The sequence below is a fragment of the Papilio polytes genome, unplaced genomic scaffold (genome assembly GCF_000836215.1).
Source record: "Papilio polytes unplaced genomic scaffold, Ppol_1.0 DF821733.1, whole genome shotgun sequence".
Classification (NCBI taxonomy): domain Eukaryota; kingdom Metazoa; phylum Arthropoda; class Insecta; order Lepidoptera; family Papilionidae; genus Papilio; species Papilio polytes.
In genome coordinates, this window is record NW_013527471.1 from 723970 (window position 1) to 731690 (window position 7721).

At 34.6% G+C, this 7721-nt stretch overlaps 1 protein-coding gene across 1 annotated transcript in view; it reads left to right on the plus strand.

Moving 5' to 3' along the window:
- The first annotated feature begins 2642 nt into the window (after positions 1 to 2642).
- Positions 2643 to 7721, plus strand: part of LOC106108277 — a 67729-nt gene continuing 62650 nt past the window's right edge. The window contains exon 1 of the mRNA XM_013289391.1: positions 2643 to 2798. The gene's annotated coding sequence lies outside the window, so the exon portion shown is untranslated. The remainder of the gene's footprint in view (positions 2799 to 7721) is intronic.

Here is a 7721-nt window from a genome sequence, read left to right on the forward strand (position 1 = left end):
TTAACTTTTAGTAAAGATAAAAAATCTAGTACAGTTAGCGTAGTATTGTGTTATCTGTGGTACAAATGGTATTTTTCATACCAAAGCGTGTTGTTACAATAAATTACATATATCCATAGAATAAAATTGATGTGTCTGTTTATTTGCATTGCTGATAACGAAAATCGCATTTATAAATTTTCTTGTTCTGTAAGCCGCGTTTGTTCCGGGTAGTCTCCGAAACGGCTGGACCAATTTCGACCGGACTTTCACTGAAGGGTAGCTGACATAGAGGGGCATGTTATAGGCTACATTTTTATCCTAATATTGCGTGAATGAATAGATATAATCTCCCATTGTAAAAGCTTAACATAACTTTTATACAAACTTTTCATTGTCTATATCCAGATATTGTTTGTTTTTGTACCTAGGTCAGATAATGCGAAATGCCAAATACGAGCAGCTTATCGTAAAAGGCAAGATCCACGGACAGCGAAGTGTAGGTCGAAGAAAAACATCCTGGCTCAAAAACCTACGGCAGTGGTATGGAAAGAGTACCCGTCCGTTCACTTTTCAGAGCCACGGTGTCAAGAACAAAAATCGCCGTAATAATCGCCGAACTTCGGAAGAAGATGGCAGTTTAAGAAGAAGAAGAAGATATTGTTTACTACGGAACCGTTAAATTGACCGAGAAAGCTGTAACTCGATTTCTTATATAACCACGAAAGATATCGTATATAGTCTATCACGGTTTGCTAAAAAACTAGCGAAAGAAAATCCTTTGTTAGATTACGTATAATTTCTTCGTCGGTAAGTAAATGAGCTAATGAATTCCAGTTAATAGCTTTAATCTTTTTTTAATCTTAGAAGATAACTAGGGTAACCATAATATTTTGGGATAGTTTAATTTTTTACCGTCATCGTGGTTTACTCAAAGGTGACTATCCGGAGGTCTAATTTTAGCCCCTTTCCCTTTCCACCCTTTTCTTAAGAGGAAAGGATGGGAAGGAAAAGTAGATTTAACTGTAAAGGAGAGGCATAGAAAGGGGAAATGTCCTCTTTATGTGCGTCTCCTCCGTCAACTAAGGGTAGACAACGCATCGACAATTGTGGATGTTTATGGGAAGCGGTCGCTTTCCATTTCGATGGATTTGGGTGGCCGCTTGCTCCTTTGCCACCTTATGTTACAAAAAAAAATCATCTTACCTTACCTAATTCTAAGTTCGGACATAAGGTTTTCCTTGGGTAAGTTATGTCATTGTCTAGATTAATGTAGGTAGAAAGGTAGAAGTTAGGATTGTGAAGAGGGTATGTTTAAGTGAAGAAGTTTTATAGAGATGTATGGAAGAAGGGATGAATCGCATGTAACAAGAAGGACGTTAGTTAAGAATGTGGTACAGGTAGAGGTAGACATAGAAAGAGATGGATGGATTGCGTGAAAGGTGATGATCAAGGACTGCTGAGATGACGGATGATAGAGTTATTTGGAGGTCTAAAACTCAACGGGAGTAGTATAAGGTAGGGGAGATGAATGATTGAATGGAAGAGTATATACTGTGCCGACCCTGTACAAAGACAAGGACAAGTTGATGATGACATTACGTTTTTATCTCAATTATAAGATCTAAACTTGCTAAATATAAAAAATGTCCTCAAAAAGTAGCATTGATGGTCACCCTATTTTTAATCCAATTAAATAGCGGGCAAAGAAATTGAATCTTAACGCATTCAGGCAGTAGGAGAAATAGAAATAAAATTTAATTAATTCTTACAGTAGCACTTTACCTCTTGTCGTTAGTTTTACGAGGTTAATGTTGATAATTAAATGTACTTACGGGCACATTTGACTAAACTATCGCATAACTTTCGATTGTCGATTGTTTCGCAGCCAATTCAACTGTTTAGTTACACAACTAAAAACCGAGTAGCACCTCCATATAAGCTTTTAGGAATCAAAGCGGGACACAGTTGTGCGATTAGAAAGGTGTGCACGCAGTCTTAAAATTTTATTTTAATTAAAACGCACGCATAATATTGGAACATCATAGATATGGAATAGACAACGAAATGTTGACTTAAATCTGATTTTTTATCACATTTTAAACTTAGTTATAGTCAAGTTGACTAAGTCATGTGGTAACTATTGTCAGGATTTTCTTTATTTGCTTTGGAAGCTGGATTTAGTTGTTTACAAAATATGTTTACATGCTTTCAAGTAGCTGAATAATTATTGTATTTCTGATTATCATATTACTTGCTGTTCCCCTGCGACTTCATACGCATAAAATTATGGAAATTTTATTTTATCGTTTATTGTAAAATATTTACCCCCCAAGTTTAATAACGTGAAAATATATAGCCTAAAGCGTGATGTAAGTGAAAGGCTTTTTATTAAAGAAATAATAATTCAAAAATATGCTGTGATTGCTGACATCTTAGGCAACAAAGAAGTGTGTGTTTACGCTTATTGTAATAGTAAAGATACACTCCCGTTACACATAACCTTCAAAAATCAAACTTAATTCTGTTATCTAGAAATGTTTATTACATAATTTTAGTAAGAACTATACAGCATATGACAAAAGGCGAAGCAACGAAACACAAACCGGACCATCCGTTGTGCGCAGGCGCAGTTACCGAGCAAGTTCTCAGTTATGCGCGAGCCGTCGTGGGGTGTGGACGTGTATTAGTATCGTGTTGAAATTGAAACCGCGCGTTCGTTAGTGCATTATTTGTGATTAAACAATTTTTGTTCGTGATAACAAAAAAGTTTTCTTACTTAAAGTGCTATGAAAGGATATTGAAGTTGGATTTCGTTGGTAAGTTGTCTTTACGTCTATACGTTGACTAGGTGTGCTCTTTTCGAAAGGGTTTTGTGAGTTGCCTTTTGCAAGGCGGCCCACATTTCGTGCTGTCTTTGGAAGCAAATAATTGTGTAAGATTCTTTTATACTGAGTAATAACTTTTTAAAATAAACAATAGGGAATTAAATCAATAACTCTAACCTTGTTAATTCTCACAATGACGTATAGAAATGTGAACGGATAATTGAGTTTTGTTGAACCAGATTATATGTCCTGTCCTACCTAGGTCTCACTAACGAGCCTTGGGCTAGAAACATTTCGATAGAAATTCCATAACTAGATTCTACATACACGTGCGTTCTTATATTTTTGTAATAATTATACTATGGCCGGATCTCTGTGGTTTCAATTTTTTCATTACCTAGTAAGTAAAATTCAATTTACGTATTAACGAATGGTTAAAAATAACTGGGAAAGAGGCCTTATGTATTGTTTAAGACTGGGGTCAAATAGTACACAATACTTTACAAATTACGCACTTACATTCCTACGATAAGGAATAAGGATGTATTGTGGACTTATCGATATGGTCCTATACGAAATTACAGAAACTTTTATTGTTTTAACAACGTTTTCAAGGATATTAACCAAAAACCAAGCGCCAATAGCTAAGTATTAGGCTATTGGCTGGTTCGGACTACCGTTGCGGTCGAGGGTTCGAATCCCGCCTCGACTATTGTGAACCATATCCTAGCACAAGCCTAGAGGTTAGTTGGAATGGTTAAAGGAAACATTATTAAATTAACGAAAAACCACTAATATTTATAAAAGTATTGGCAGCTCTTTATAAGTCGTAATATTATAATTATACTCATGACATAAGTGTTAAATAATAGACAAAACTGGCTATAACAACAAATTAAGTAGAGATAGTTTGAGCCGATGTAAATTTACTTTACCAAACCTTACCCTTAAATAAAACCGTAGTAAATTTAATTGGTTAAAGTTTTATTTTTAAATTCTTACAGGAATCCTCTATTTTTACCCGACTGATAGATTATCGTGCGTATGTAAAGAACGATTTTACGTGTGTTTTTTGCATTTAAATTTCTTTGTAATAACCTATAGTCTAAACTACTGCACTGATTTTGACGAATCAAGTGTCATTAGGAACGTCTTTCTTCCCGGAGTGTTATGGGATAACATCGGCATAACACGTATAGTTGACGGGAGAAATACAAAAGTGAAAAGTACAGAGTACAAATTCAGCGTAACCTTTTTAATCTATTCAATTTAGTCTGTTGTTTTTTTTTACTTAAAATATTTTCAAAATGTATTCTTCATACATAATTCTAAATAGAAATTCTAGGAAATATATTACAAGCAACGTTCTACCTAATCTCCAAAATCTGCTCTAAAACTGGCTCTAGCTACAACTCGGACAAGGTTGTATGATATAGAATAATTTAAATAAAGTCTTAGAAACAATATTAGTAAGATTATAAATGCGAAAGTTTAGATGGATGTTTGTTAGGGTTTGTAGCCTAAACTGAACATATCTCGAAGACATTTGACGTAGATGTAGAGGTTAGTCTAGAAGAGATAGGCGAATCACTTTTGTTTTTTTTTAATTCCGCGCGGTATTGTCGCGGGTTAAACCTAGTCCATTATAATTGCAACTGTAAGAATGCTTCCAAATCCTCTAATAACATCCTCTTTCTGTCCAGAATCTCATTTGAATAAACCTCCCGAATGGAGTAGGGTAGGATTTCTGTGGATTCAGGTGGACGATTGTTTGTTTGCCAGCTTGTGGTTCGTTTTCGAGTATGTTGTCCTCTTAAGTAGTCCATGTACTGTCCTTACTTTAACGCTTATTTTTATCAAATACAGGAGCCATTTAATGTGTTGTATTTCATAATGTTGATGTCATAGCACCCACGTAACAATGGTTACGTTATTCTGCGAGTTTGGATTGTCTATTACAAAAGTAAAGCATTATGTAGAACGAATATGTAATTCGCAATCGAATGATTTAGATATTTAATTGATCCGGCTCGAAGGATCATCCTTATCCTACTCCTGTAGTGCCGTAATAGGTTTTTGTCCTTTTCATAACTATCTTACGTCATCTGTCATCACTCCCTTTTTGATCATGTCACCTTTCACGCAATACATCCATCTCTTTCTACGTATACATCTACCAGTGTACACACTCATGACTAATGTTCTTGTTACATGCGATTCATCCCTCCATCTGGCTCGAAGGATCATTTATAGAAATTTCTTTATCATGCGTTTTGAAACGATTGGATTCTTTGTAAATTTATTATTGTTATCAGACCACTAGCTCCCGCCAGATGGCTCGCTATTCTAATACGTCAGAATGACATTGACAGATGTCATAGGGATGGGGCGTATGCCAATGATTTAGTGTTGCGCCGTTGCTCTTACTGATTGAGAATAGAGAAGGTCCAACATCATTTGTCCGCCCACTACTGAATAGAGGCCTTTTCCAATGTCTTCCATAGAGAAGGTTGGTCGATACTATGGAAAATTTTGAAGGTATTTGTAATGAAACAATTTATGTAATGTTGTTATTTTGCGAACAGGTTCTTAGTTAATAATAAATTTGTTTTAACGAACAGTGTGTGCGTAGGATATTTTATTCATTCTTATGTAAATGTCGATTCTGTTTTGGATGGTTATTGGTCATTGACTTATTTATTGTTTATAAAATACGAGTATATCGATTTTATTAATATTGTGTAGTCGAGACAGCGAGTTTTCTAATCGAAGGATGGAACAGACTAATATGTTATTTTTGATTATTATTTATAAGTTTTGGCAATTATTGTTAAAAGTTTGAAACGTAGTCCTTGTTGTAATAAAGGAAATATGCGATTTAATTATTTTAGTAAAGATTTACCATTTTTCTACATAAAATTAGTAAAAAAATGGATCGACGTGCACATTTTATGATGTTCTTGCAAATGTACAAAGAACAAAGAGTTACAAACTTGATTTAGATATTCTACGAAGCCTTAATGTTAATGTGGTTGTTACAATTTGGACAACTTCAGTTTATAAAAGATAGTAATCACAATTTAAGTAGAATTAACTGTATTTAATTTAATTAGTGCTTACGTAAGATTACTTTAAACCTAACAGTGGTGATGCCTTTACTAGATTCCAAAAAAGCTCTCTTTTTGACCGATTTCCCAAAAAAAGGAGGTACTTAATTCGTCTGTATCTTTTTATGTGTTACGGCATAACTCCGCCGCTAGTAGACCGATTTTAATAATTCCATTTTTAAACGAAAGGTAATGCTTGCATGTAGGTCCCATTCTTTTGTTTGATTTTTGGAGTCAAAGACTACGACGTAGTTAAATAGTTTAGCTCATCGCTTGACGAAATTTCTTGTGAAGGCACTTAAGTGATAATTAAGATAAAATTACGGTACTAAGGTAATTAAATACTCCAATACAGTGGTACTAAAGGAGTTAGTTTAATTAAAATATTTTATGAAAACAAGCTATAAAATTCATTAATACGAGATTATCTTCCATGTGAATTGGTAACGAGAAAGTCTAAATAATAATAAAATGTACAATTTGTATATCGATGTTAAATAAAATATTTATCTTATAACACACATAAAAAAATAAAAAAAAAACATACAGACGAATTGAGTACATTCTTCTTTTGGGAAGTCGGTCAAAAATCTCATGTAAAATGGAAACAAAATAAATTCACATGAAGAAAATTCAATATAAATAAATGTTTAAAAGACACTTAAATACTTTAGGCTCCTAAAGGAATTAAATACGTAATTTAACAGTGGTAGAGCCCGCTTTAACATCTTCGCGCGAATGGGCCAGCTTTCCCGGTGTAATACGACCACACACAAGACAGGCTTGATGTAGGAGCAATTCCGCGCATCGTCAGATAAGTATGGTGCCGAAGGCCCAACTTCAGTCCCTTTTTCTTATAAGAAAAGGATGGGTAGGGAACGTGGATTTGACGGTAGAGGTGACACATAGGAAGGGGAAACATTCTTTGATGTGTGTCTCCTCGTCCGTCAAGGGTAGGCAACGCATTCGCTATTGCCAATGTCTATGGGCAGCGGTCGCTACGCCAGTTTGGCGGATTCATGTATCCAATTGCTCGTTTGCCACCTTATAATATAAGATAAAACTCTCCCCTATTTAGGATCGAATCGTAAACCGAATTGTTACCATAAGACCATTTTAGCACATATAACGAGTTTTAGTCCTAATTGCGTCGAATTTACCAAAGGTGGGTATTAAATTAACTTCCTCGACTATAAATGCTAGAAATCAAATAATGCTCCAAACAGGAAGGATATCGCGTAAGGATGTGTGTAATTGCGTAATAACTAACAATTTTAAAACAATTACTTTTGATTTCTACTCATTAAAGTTAAGTATTCAGTTTTCATAATTAAGGCCTTTTAGAATCGATATTAACGAAGAATAATATAACAAACACATTACGTCTTTAAACTATCGCAAAACTGTTTAGTCTTGCTTTGATTCCTGAGCTTATATGGAGATGCATTACTCGATTTCTAGTTGTGCAACTAAACAGTTGAAGGCTGCGAAACAATCGACAATCGCACAACAGTTGTGCGACATTTTAGTCAAAGGTGTGCGCCCGCTTTATATTTTAGCTTATTTAATGAAAATTGAAGATTTCAATATGTCTACAAAATTTTGTTAATATGAATTCCTCTTCCCCCTCTCACCGCGAAGAGAGTAGACGTGTTATATGACGCTCCGTCAATTAAAATTGTTTACGCGGTAAAAAGTGAACTTGTGCGATAGATCTGGTGACATTACACGTAAAACATTAAAAACTATATAAAAAGTGATAAGTGGCGGCTAAAAACTGTGTGACTTTCATTATTTCAGACAATAA